This window comes from Macaca nemestrina, chromosome 5 (assembly GCF_043159975.1).
Source record: "Macaca nemestrina isolate mMacNem1 chromosome 5, mMacNem.hap1, whole genome shotgun sequence".
Classification (NCBI taxonomy): Eukaryota; Metazoa; Chordata; class Mammalia; order Primates; family Cercopithecidae; genus Macaca; species Macaca nemestrina.
Window position 1 is genome coordinate 124,073,983 of NC_092129.1, and position 13,683 is coordinate 124,087,665.

A 13,683-nucleotide genomic window follows, 5' to 3' on the forward strand; every position below is an offset into this window, starting at 1 on the left:
TAGCAGGTAATGTTTGTTGCAGAAACGAATGTCATTTGCAAGAGAATTTAAGCAGTGCGTTTAAATGAGAGCATTTTGAGAAAAGGTTTCGTTTTACAGGTGTCATCACTGTTAGTGCTAGTTAAAGAGCTTGTATTTTAAGAACCAAACTATCCTGAGGCTTTCTTATCCTTAGGAAGTTTGATCAGATTTCAAATGAGAAATAATTATAAACAAAAAGTGAATTGCCATGTATTCAGAGATTTCCGGAACTTGATAAATATTAGCATAAAACTCAGAAATATTTGACAAATATAATATGATTATATTATACACTTTGGGACTATTGTAAGACCGTGTGGCTGGTCTTTCATTTATATATCCTGACTCTTTCTTTCACCATATTAAAGACGGGATTGGCATAAAAAATTCAAAAAATTATACAATGAACAGACGAAATGCAATGTTTCCAAGCATCCCCCTCCTTTCCTATCTACTATTATCTTTTGGTCATCTTATGTATCTAAACATCTTTTAACCTTTAGTTCTGATTGTCAGTATTCCACTAATTACACTGTGGTCCTTGTGTTCATTTCTCAGACTAGATTGTGAAACTTGTAAAAAGGGAAAATTTACTAACAGTGTAACAATAGGAAGTCTTCTGTAAATGTTAAATTTAACTGATGCAAGCCAGATCATTGTACTATGAAAAAGATTTATTTTGCCTTTAACCTCTCCAGCATGTCCATCTCCTGATCTAGGTATTTGTTTCATTCAACTGTCCATAAGCATGCTGTCCTGTTCAACGTCTTATATAAATTATTTCTCATTAAACATAAACTCATCACATACAGTTACTGTCACATATGGGGCACTCAAAACATATGGACTGGTTAATAGTCAAAACTTAGCTATAAAATAAAGTGAATATAGTTTATAGGTATTACTAAGAGTATATTAATTTTATCATGTATTCATTTTTAGGAATAATGTTACTGCTTAAATATGAAATATTGACTATTATCTATAAGAGTGAAGTAAGTGTAAAAATCCACTTCTGGAACAGATGAAATGTGTTCATCTAAGTATCTTTACTACATCAAGTATTAATATTTAAAAACTTAGACAATCTTAAAATTGCAAAACCAGAAACAGAAATCATATTCTACTCTGCAAACAAACCCACAAGTCAAAAAAACTCAGGGACTAGACCTAGTTCTGCCATTTCTTGCCAGAGACATAGCACGTGAAAAATAAGTACTTGTTTAAATGAATTAAAAATCCACAACAAGGGTGGCAGGATCACTTTTATCTTTGAGGAACTGTTTAGCTCAACAATCTTTATGTACGTTGTCACTATGGTGTTTTTGTCTTCCAAATAAAGGCTTAAACAGATCAATTTTTAAAATTAAGAAGAGAGAAAAAGTTAGTTATTGGGGACCCAGCCGCAAGGACAACATGGAGAGACACTAATTTTTAGAGAGGAAAAAGTATTATGAGCTTGGCGGACATCCCAAAATATATCTAGGAGAACATACTATTGATAATAGTAAAAAGTATATGGATATATTTTTGAAACACTGTTTATAGCATATTTTATGAAAACCTGTCCTGTATTATATTTTCATTATTTTTGTTTCTGAAAACAATTTAATGAGTAAGGTTTAATATGTGGCTGATAGGCTGCTGGCTGCAATCTTTGAAATCCTTAGTGCTCAACCCCGATTAGCACTCAAGAGCTGCTACTCTCTGCTCTAATTTTAGACTATTGATTCCTCTGCAAGGGGTAAGAAAAACAAAAGTTTAAGTGTTTCAATAACAAAATAATAGCACCATGCTGAGTTGATGGTGAAAATCTCAAAGGAGTTCTTAACTTTCAGATAAAATTTCCTAGAAAAGCTTCCTTTTATTGTAAATCACGCTATGAGTCAATTCACTCTTCAGACTTCTTTCTCCCCTGCTGAGTTTTCAGTGTTAAATTTCTGACCACATAGAATGTATTTAGGTAATCAAATCCACTCCTGGCAGCTGGCCTGACAAGAAACAGCTTACTGTAATTGAGAATGCTGTTTAAAACCATCATTAGTGTTAGCTGAGTCTTAAAAGTTTTTTGAATTTTAGTTTGTTACACATCGTAACCCAGACTTTAAATATTTTAAAGCTTTTTTTCATTGACCTTCTGCTAAGATGGTACATTTACATTTTGTAGATCCATCTTCATGATTGAAGTAGATTTGCTGAATCAAAAATAATATTTCAACAAAAGCTTCCATAGGACAAAATATTAAGCATTATCAGCTCTACCATTGCTAAAAGGGAATAAATTAAAACTAAAACTTTTGAATACTTCCTAGGTTCCAGTCACTGTATATTAATTCACTTAATCTCAGGATAATACTAGCAACTAGTTTTAGATTTTACTATTTTAGTAGGTAAAGAAACTGAAGCTTGGAACTGAGAATTGCATCCACTTTTCTGTCTCTACAACCTCTCGACCTAATGCATTGTGTTTCCTCTTGGTAAAGAACCATAAAGTATCAGTATCCTGTAGAGTACTATCTCACAGAGAACTCACACCGTTTCACACAGATCAGTTGTACTTCATACTCCCATCTAGACCACTAGCCAGTGTTTTAGTCCTCTCAGCAGTACTTAGGACATCTCCCAGTATTTATACCTGCATGAATATCTCCAACTACAGAGAACTCAATACCTCCAGAAACTAAGTGCTGGAAATAGAAAAACTAGTCAAAGAGAAACTGTCTGTACTCTAAAAATTATGCCATCTAGTGGGAGAGACAGCATTAGTCCAACAATTTAACATACATGCATTTGCTATATAGGGCTCTTATCTTACTCTCCCTCTGTTAGAAGTCATTTGCTATTATCTTATCTCACTTACAAGATTTTATACATCCCAAAGGCAGTGTTTCTTAAATTTGCTTTATCTTTTCGGTCCTAAGTAAAGTGCTTTGAATAGAACCTACTTATGATATTTAGGGGAAAAGGTTATACATATGCACACTAATACATATATAAACATATATATTATGACAGTAGAACACAGCATATAATAAGTACCAAATAGAAAATATGCATGCTCTGGTAAAGGGAATCATCACTGATGGCTATATGGCTGTTTTAGAAAACCTCTAAGAGAGTAAGAAAAACAATTGCAAGGAGACCAGGATAATAGTTATAACATTTAGAAGCAGAGAGAAGAGGGAGAAAAGTCCATGCAGAAGGGATGGTAAGAGCAAAGACAAGAAAAGGAAACTTTCAAAGCAAGTCTAAAGAATCTGGAAAAGCAATTTGGTGAAATAGAATTTCTTTAAGATAGCAGGGAAATAATGGAGAGAAAAGTAGAGAAGAGTTACATATACCCTCAAGGCTGGACTTCACTTATAATAAAATGCCACCTGAAGATTTCATAGCAGAAGGTAACCTGAGGTTTTGGTGAATCTCATAATTCTTAGTTGTCTAGGGTGGATTAAAGAAGAGGATGAAGAAAGGAGAAGATTTAGGGAATTAACAATAGTGAGGCTTACTGAGATGTGGCCCTAGCTATGACGACAGGGATGAGACTGGAAGTATTCAGGCCAAAGGTAAAACTGAAGGTAAAAACAATAGGGTTTGATGGCAAATGCATTTGGAAGGAGTAAGAAAAACCAAGCAGGCCTCACTCAAAGGTGTGTTTGTACATGGGAATGGTTAAAGGAAAAGGCACAGGAAGGAAGGCCATAATGGGGAGGGGTGGACAGTGAAGGAGTGACTTTGACGCTAAAGAAGCTCCCTCCATGTCTGTGGGAGGGGCTTATAAATGTGTTTACGTGGTCATCTCTCTTTGTTGCAAAAGTAAGGTATTTTACCTGCAATCCCCAGGTGACATCCCCACCTATCACACTGCCCTCTGGGTCAAATGGTGGTAGAGGGGGCATGACTATCTGTGAAGAAGAGTTAGACATTTATTTAGTTTGGGTTTAGAGAAATATTTTGTTTGCATTATTTAGATATTGCTACTGTTCTGTTGTAGAAATATTTCCAGGAATACTCCTACCATCTCACCTAGTGTTGTGACACAAGTATTCACAGATAGAGGTTTTATGGCTATCGATTGTGAACTACAACACTGATACAGGAAGGATGTGATTAGTGGAGGAGAAATAATGTTTGAATTGTATTGGGCCAGAATATGCTCTGTGGACAATTCTTTCAAATCATTCAGCTCAGCTATGAAACAGACTTGACAGAAGTTTCCCCAAATATCAGAACAATGCTAATGGCTATAACGTAACTAGCAATGAGTTGTGAAACAGAAATGCACTTTTTAAAACTATCTGTACCAACTCTATTTTTTTCTATCAACCAGTTGGAGAAAAAATCCTTAATTTTCTTTCTTCTCTATAGAAAATATTATCAAAATTATTGTCGTATTAGAAGATGATCAGAACGTAGACCTCCAAAAAGCATAGAGATTCGTTGACTAACAAAACAGAAATTCTGTATTGTTTTCTAGATTATGTGATGTTAATAGTATTTTCAGGTTTAGAAAATTTACAGTTGTTTGTTATTGCTTTTCTCATTCAAAATAAATATTCACTTTCCTGCCAACTATGTGTAATTAATTTTTTAATCTTTTTCTTAAACAGGGAATGCAAAATTATATAATTTTGAGGCCCCATAAACTTTGCATCCTACCCTGAAGAGGAAAATAATGGCAACATTTATAGGAAAATACACATCTCTATGGGGGACAGAGCAGGGAGAGAGTGTTTAAAGAAAAAGCTGTGTAACCTTAGTTTCTTTCTGGTACTAAAAGTCTGTTCTGTGCTTAGCTAGAACCAAATTAGTGCTGTTAATAAGCATGCTATTCCTTGTGGAAATGCTGTCCTTTTAACAAAGGTTGCATAGTGTAACAGTAACAAAGGTTACTGTTATGTGCAGGTAAAGGCACACAGCTTCTGGAAGTGTCTGTCAGAACATTTCACCCTATGGAAACATACTGACAACATAAAAATCTGCTTATATAAACACTCCCTTGTAACTCATATGTTGGTGTATAGCTTTTTAAAAAGCGGATCAAAAACAAAAACAAAGACACTTCAGGTATACAAAACAGTTTCTAGTTTCTAAAGACATATGTTTAATTTATTTTTAAATTATTTCATATTTTCTCTAAGGGTTAACACCCAGACATCAAGGAGTTGTATTAGGGCACAACAAAGCAAGAAGAGATATAATTAAAATTCAGTTCAGCACGACATGAGAAATTTTGACTCTATAATCAATCATGCTAACCTAATTTATAGAATGCATTTTGACAAATTTTTGAGAAGTTTCTCTTTTCATCAGCCTTGAGTAAGTCTATCAGCATTCCAGCCTATCCTATCATCTAATTCAGACTCTGAGGCATCCTTCCAGTAACAATGAGAGAACTAGAAAATTCAATGGTAAATCAATAGTCTTTAAAAGTTCCATAAATGAGTTCAGGCTGCCAACCCTCAGTTTCATGTGTATGGAACATTTTTTGACAGGAGAGGGAAATAGGTATTAAATGATAATTGAAATCAATTCTTGTGCCATTTTTGTGCAAGGAAAGATTATGAGCCTGGTCTATGATGCATTTTGAGGGGAGCCACGTGTGGTTTTTTGTGTAATAGCCAAAAGCCTTTACCCAAAGAAGGCAGATTTTTATTAGAGTTTTTAGACTGGATATTTGTATTCCATTAAACATTCTTGTCTGAGTTTCATGCTCTAGTCCCCATTTATTAGAGACTAATTTACCAGGATGCATTACAGAGTTTTGTTTCTTGAAATGTAACTAATATTTAAAATAACCGAAACATGCAAGGTTAATGAAATGTATTGTGAAACTATAGGATCAACTATTCATAGAAAAGAAAAAGGTAGAGGTATGTAAATACTGTTAAAATATTACATTTATTTCCAATAGTTATGTAAGATGAAACCTTTTAAAATTGTGCATATTCTTCTTCTGCAGTTGAAATTCGAATAAGCCATCCTTCTAGCATTATGTTTAAATTTTAAGTCATTTTAGAACAAATGCAGATTCTTCTACTGGCTACAATACTCAGAATTATATTCAAACCTGTACTTTATAATTAACATGATGACTAATGTCTTTCGTAACACTTACAAGGATGAAAATAGGTTTCTCTCTGTGCCATTTTGAGATGGCTTCTAGCTGCTGTAAAGTATTATATCATAAAGTATTTTAAAGTTTCCTCTAGGCTCTGTTGGAGTAAAAAATGCCATGATCTTTATGCAATTTCTGCTGTAGACACAGGGAGGACAGCAGTGGCAAAAATGACAAACTGCCATCTCAGCCTCAAGGAGTTCTACCTTTTTTTTGCAATATTATTTGTATATTTTAGGCTATCTTATTTTCTATCTTTTGATCATACACATGGCCTAAGGATTAAAAATGAAAGTGAGTTGAGCCTTGATTTATTTCTATGGGTATATTCCTAAAAAGCTATGCTGGGTACAAGTTAATAATTTTAAATCATTTTTTCCTTCTGAGTTCATTATAGTTTTGACAATTATACTCCCACAGAAAAATTAACACCCTATAATGAGTTACAAATCATACCTAAGAATCCTAAAATTCACTTTAGATTTTGTTGGTTGAAAAACATTCATCACTGTGTTTTGACAACACCACCCTTATAATTTTCTGGCAAGGAAAATGTCAATACAAATTGCCTGCTTAGTAGGATTGTCACCGGCTTTGCAGAAAGCTTTATAGGAATGGTTAATTAGGACTGAGATCTTTTCCACATTTTGGACCTTTTCTGTTATGGATTCCCTATTTAGTGGAAAATAGAGGCTGCTAAGTCCTTCTATCAGAAACAGATATTTGTGATTATTTTCTAAGATATCTTATGATCCAAAGGCTTTTACTAGGGAAGCTGCAGATATTCTTTGCCATAACTTATAATAATCTCAAGATTTGAGTTAAGACTACTTGTCTTCATTGTTGAAGATGGAAAATCACATGTTTCCTTTATATGAAACCATGTTGTGGATCAATTTGGCAGAGGAAGGACACAGAAAGGACCCTTGTTTATTCCTTCTGCCTCATAGTTCTTAGAGACCAAATAGAGAATAGGCTGCATTGCTTAGAAACCAAATAGAGAATATACTGATGGGCTTTTTATTTTTTCATCTTTCTTCAAATATTGACATTCATTCTTCAACAGTACCTCTGACTTATAAACATCCATATAAAGTGAGTTTTTATTTTACACTTTCATGGATACTAATAGAGTTGGAGAGGTGCAGATACAACTGGTGTGAGTGCCAGATAGAAGGTGCAGGTTGCTGGGGGATGAGTAATTTGTCATTTCAAGTGATCTTTTCTTTCTTCTTCTCAACATCTACAAATAAGCCTGAAACCTTTCCTACTTTTTTCTATTCTTGGTATAGGGGGAGAAAACCTCACATGTTAAGAATCACAGAGATTGTGTATCAAAGAGAACAAGAGATATTTTGCTTCTAACGTTCTCACTTTCTTCCTCTTGTGCAGCAGTACTGGATGTTGTAAACTACTTGAAAATAAAAGCTGATGCCCTTTGTTGTAATTTAGCCCATGTTGTAATTTCTGGAGGTCATTTATATTGCAATATTTTTGGATTAAATAATATAGCTACAATATATACCTTTGCAGAATAATAAATAACCAACCTAAATGGTAACTGGTGCCCACAGCCAACATATTTTGCCCTTCTGCACAGGTACACAGCACCCGTTGTTGTCAGACCTCCTATTCAATTTGTTGGTGCCTGAGCCATACTGACTATTAATATTGTAACACTTCCACACTGGTGAATTTTAGAAATTCAGCACTACAGGTGTTCCCAACTAGACAAATTAAGTCAACTAAATTAGAGATTAGGAGGATTCCCTATTGAAGTCCTTGAAGCAGATGTCTAAGCCAGATGGTTGCACTGCACCAGAACCTCGTGTGATCACAGTGCTGATGCATTTGTGACTTCAGAAATCCCTGTACCTTGCCTGTCAAGATGTTGAACTTTCTCACTGTCTCTTTCTTGGTCTTTCAGTGTGTCCCACATCTGTAAAGAGGGTTGAACATAATCTAATGGACCTCACTACCTCTCTCCAGCATTTATGTAGAATCTCCTGAATGCAAAAGACTTCATGCATTTTGAATGTTTAAAAAAAGGTCTTTTTGAGTTCACTATTTTAATTTAATGTTGGAGAAATTAAAGTTAGGAGAGTAACTAACTAAAGTCACATGACTGGAAATGCCAATCATGGATTTGCTGACTTTCCCTACAACTCTTTTTCCAATGGATATTACAAGGAGAGAAGAAAAGGCACAAATGCACTTAATCATGGGCCTTCCAGGTCAGTCATCTGGCACCCATGTGGATCTGAGGTTCAGGGTTTTCTAAAATTACAGGGAGTAGGCTGAGAACATGACATATGAGAATGTTTGAGCCCTTATACCAAGTATATATACGCACGAAGTTTCTGTGGTCCAAATTTCTCCTCTTATCTTTCCTCCTCAGAAACCTAATGGCCTTCTAGAAGCTGCACACAATCCGTGCCACATCCTGTGCCTTTTATTTTTTAGTTAATGACACTCCTAAGGAAGCAAATGTTTGTCAGCAGCATAAACAAAATGAAGGACCCTAGTTTTCCTTTATTTATCAGAGTGGTTTCTTCTTGGAAACAGGATTGATAGAAATCATGTAAGAATATTCTTTCTTCCATGTCACTTCTTTCTAAGACTTCACCCAAGAGTAAGAAGTTATAGTTGTGAAGACAGGAGTATAGTTTACTGTAAGACAGAAAACACACTTGGAGGCAGGAAAAGATTTTAGGAGATATTTCTGGGGATTTAGTCAGTTAAAAAGTAGCTCCTTACTCATTAAGCAGGAACTGATCCCTTATATGTTTGAAACCAGATCTTTAGAAAATGTGCCTGTTTCATATTCCAAATACATTAAAATATTTTAAGCAATGTATCTGGTACAGAACAGAATTACACACATAGATCTGTAAATATAATGAAGCAAAAATATATTTCATTTCCTATCTAGATTTTGTTTGAGATTTTCTTTTACATAAAATATACACTTAAGATCTAGACAGCAGAATATGATTGTTTCATATGTCACTTAGGCAGCAGATATTATCCCTAAAATAAATCAACCAAATCCTCTCCCTTCCAGAATGCAATCTCCTCTATTAAAATTGGCTCCCAAATTAACAATTTTCCTCCAGCTATATTTTGTATTTTTTCTATTATAAGTTTTTACAGGGCTATTATAACACCACAATTTCAGCTTTCATCTCCAAAACTATCTTAAATCTTGACTCTCTCTATTGTCATATCTGTTCTACAGTCTTCAATTTTGTGTGTACTCTTCCATTCGCAGTACCTCTCTTCTTATACTCATGCATCCGAACCTGATTTCATCAAACAATTCCAATTTACAATTCCTCCTGATTTGCCTACTTCGACTTAGTTGAGCCTGAAAAAAAATCTAAAAATTATAATTTGATTCTTTCTTTGCTTTGTCTCAAATATTATATCAGATTTATTTTCCTAAAATGCTAAATTTATCTTATCACTTCTTTGTTTAAAAACATCAATCTCTTCCTGTTACCTAAAGGTTAACTTTTCAAATTTGTACATATATAAATATATAATACTATGAGAAGATAAAAATATATAATGTTATGAGATAAATATTATGAGAAGATAAAGATGAACTTACTCTTAACTAATGGTTTCATTTTCAAATAAGATTTTAACAAAAAAAAATTTACAATAGATGAACAAGAGACAAAAGTCCTAAATTTATATAGTAGATACAGTTAGCAGCAACTTTAAGATGTTAGTATGTTAAAGGATACTGAGCTATTTGACTAAATTTACTTTAATGTTTATAGACTCCCCATTTTGTATTATGCTAATTTCCACAGGCAGAGGCAATGAAGGATAAAAAGGTGGTCACCTTTATTAGATGTCTATTATATGTTAGGACTTTATTTAATATCACAATAATAAAAGTTAAGAGGCATAATTCTTGTTTTTTTCATTAAGGAGTTTTAGGGTCTAATAATTAGATATATATATCAGGCATAGACCTGATAACAGAGCCAGATAGGTCTGTCTTCAAGGCTAACGGCATGTAAAGATGTAAAAGGCAGAGTCCCTGGCTTTAAAAAGGAAACAGGTAAGATAGCTGGAGAAAAGCAAAGCTCACAGATACAGGGCAGAATATAATTTGTGAGGGTGAACTCCAGACTTCATTGTTAGATATATGCTGATATTTTCCTGACTTACCTCATAAAGTGGGTGTGAAGTAGTACCAGCTGGAAATCCCATTAAACTAAATATATCTGTAAGATTTTTTATTAGCCTTGCTTCTACTCAGAAAGCCTGAAGAACTAAGTAGGTATACTGCTTTCTGTTTGATATAGTAAGTATGTGGGAATTTGGTGGAGGGGAAGCAACTAATAGTCTTCAACTTTATGGTAGTCAGGATAGAAAAGACTAGGGCAGTTAGATGTATAGTCAAGTTCTTTAGAAGTCTAGAATATTAATAGTAGCAACACAAACAATGGGAATAATGAAAATTATAATAGAAGCAACTAATATAATTAAGTAGTTATTATGATCTACACACTAGGCAAAGGTCTTTACTTTTAGCACTTAATTTTGCAGTAACCATATTTTTATTGATGTTATGCTCATTTTACAAACAGATTTGAAGAGGTTAAGTAATATGCTCAAAGTTGCCTAGCCAGTAAGTGGCAGAGCCAGTGTTCCTAAGTTTGATGGAAAAAGTGGTGCTCATAGCCTCTAAGCTGTAACAATGTAGCGTTTAACACATGGCGGGTGCTTGTCTAAGTGCTGTATACCTATAGATTCAAGTTATTTTCTTGGCACCCGTATAAGTATTATTCCTGTCCTAGATATGAAAGCTTACATCCAGAGAAATTGAATAATTCAACCAATATCATCCGGGCAACCAGCAGCAGAACAGCAAGTTCAAAATTAGCCGTCTAGCTCTAGTTCATGCTGCTCAGCTATCCCTGGGGAACCAACAAAAGTGTCATTTAGACAGTCAGCTACAGATAATATCAAAGGAAAAGAAATAAGTACAATACTTGAAGGAACCACTTGGTCAATCTACCTGGACTATAAGTGAACACATAAAAACAAGGTCTTGTTGGGAGAAAAAGCTTGAAAAATAAGTTAGGGGAAAAGTAGTACAATGAATTGTGAAAAAGAATTGCCTAGAAGAAAACTTAATAATTAAGTTGGTTAATATTAAGTGGGGGGTTGTTCAATGTTTCTGAGACATCTAGGAAACTGTACTTCATGAAGATTAATGTGGCTGTGCAGGGCAGCAGGAACCGGAGCAGGTAGACAAGCAGAGACGGGAAGTGTCGTTGGAAGTTATGTAATGACCTAAATAAGAATGGAATAGAAAAGAGGGAACTATGGGAAATACTATGGAACATATAGTAAATTAATTGAACCCAGCTCTGGAAATAATTCCACAATTTATGTCATTATATAAGACATTTTAGATAATCTAAAAATGGAATACTATTCAATATTATTGTATTTCTTTTTACTATAAATCATTTTTAATTCATCTACATAATGATAAAAGCTTAGACTATTAAACATTTTAGATAATTTTTATGAAAAAACAATCTTCATAAGATTTTTTTAAAAAGATTTAGGAAAGTAATATCTATATTTTTACTATAAGTAAAATAATGTAAGGTAATCATGTAATGACTACAGATTTTTTAGCCAAACGCTTGAACCATTTTCTAAAGAGATGTTTTAAACATACTATCACTGAAACACAGTGGTTTTTTACACCATTTTTTTAGAGGTACCCATCTGTCAAAGGCAATTTTAGCCCTTGCTCCAGTTGCATAATAGTTTTTTTTTAAGTAGTTTGTGTCTTTATTATTTGTCGGAAATTGCTTCTTTGTTTGCAGAGCCTCTGCAGCTCCTCAGGGGAGCAGTGTGGGTTTGCGTGTGCTGTAACCCCCTGAGAATATAAACTCCGCCGAGTTAAAGGAGGGAAGCAATGTGGGTAAGGGAGAGGGGGAAAAAAAGAAAAAAAAAAAAACAGAACTTTCTGATTACTAAGAAACATCGTCTTCCTTTTCCATAAATCCTCCACTGAATTTTCTATTTCCACTCCCAGGAAGGCATTTAAAAGACACACTATAGGAAGTGTGTAATTATCTTTTTTCTAATGTATTTTCTAGGCATTTCTAGGTCCTCTGGCTTCCTAATTTTCTTTCTGTTCCTTTGGGTCTTTTAGCCAGACCAGAACAAGAAAATTTAGAGGGTATGTAAGACTGGAGGTCCAGTGCAGGGGTCAGCAATATTTGCCTGTAAATAAAGGGCCAGATAATAAATGTTTTAAGCTCTGTGGGCAATGCAGTCTCTATCATGACTACTCAACTGTGCCATTGTGGCACAAAAGTGGCCATACACAATATGCAAATGAGTAGAGTGATTATATTCCAGTGAAACTTTATTTATGAAAACAGGTGGCCAGGCTGGATTTAGCCCATGGGTCATAGTTTGCCAACTCCCAGTCTAATATATACCACCTACTGTATTTGGGTCTCATGACAGATATCAGAATCAAATTTACAAGGAATATATTTCTGCAATAGTGGCAAAAAAAAAAGTCCCTGGAATTTTAAGTTGGTTAAATTACCCAAGGCCATTTATTTCCTTTTCTCATAGGGGCTGCATGACACAGAGGTGGGACGAAACATTACATAAAATCATGTCAAATTTACTCTATCAGTTCTCAGAGACGGCAGTTTGCATATACTTATTTTTGACTTCAAGCTCCTTCCGTCCTTTTAAAGATACATAAGTGATGCAGCACATTGCCAAATTGCTCACTGCAACAATCAAATGCCATTAAAGGAAAAAAAAAAATCTCATTTTCAGCAGAGCTTCAGAAGGCTAGATGATGAAGGCACCAGGCAGGTGAGTGTCTTGTTAAATGATAAATGAGCTTGGATCCTCTTATTTTTTTAGAAGAATGTAGGTACACTAATACCAATATTCTATATAGCTACCTACTTCTGATGATAAATTCTTCTGTGTCACCTCACTGGTAGTGCTAGGTCCCTGCCATTTGTAATAATCTAGTACAGTAAGCTACTGTCAGATAAATATTCACACAAGCGCACTACTTGTTTTCTTCTGAAAGAATCTGTTAGCCATCATGCTTTAGACAGACTCAAATTTAATGCATTCTTTAAAAAATGTGTTTGGCAGTAAAAATGTTGTGGAAATTGATCTTGTTGTAAAATTTAGCACCTTAGATTTGACATTAAGGCCACTTAGAGACTTCAGCAATCAGTAAGGCATAAAGAGAACAACTGAATTTCAAGGTAATGGTTTGGAGGGCATAACGTGAAAAACTGCAAGATGCTGCCAAACCTAATCTTTTAAGTTGGTCATTTATTTGTCAACTATTCCTGCTCCAGGGTACTCCACGTTTGCAAATAAAAAAATAAATAATGTCTTTCTCTATGACATTGTTTTAAATATGGGAGGAATATACCTGAATCTTTAAAGATTACCCCAACTTCACAAATCAGCAAGAAAACAAAAACTCAAATCATACAGAAAATGACAAAAAAGAA

General features: G+C 34.3%; 1 protein-coding gene across 12 annotated transcripts in view; it reads left to right on the forward strand.

Moving 5' to 3' along the window:
• LOC105479522 (KH RNA binding domain containing, signal transduction associated 2) overlaps window positions 1–13,683 on the forward strand; it is a 634,913-nt gene that overhangs the window by 378,779 nt on the left and 242,451 nt on the right. The window lies entirely within an intron of this gene.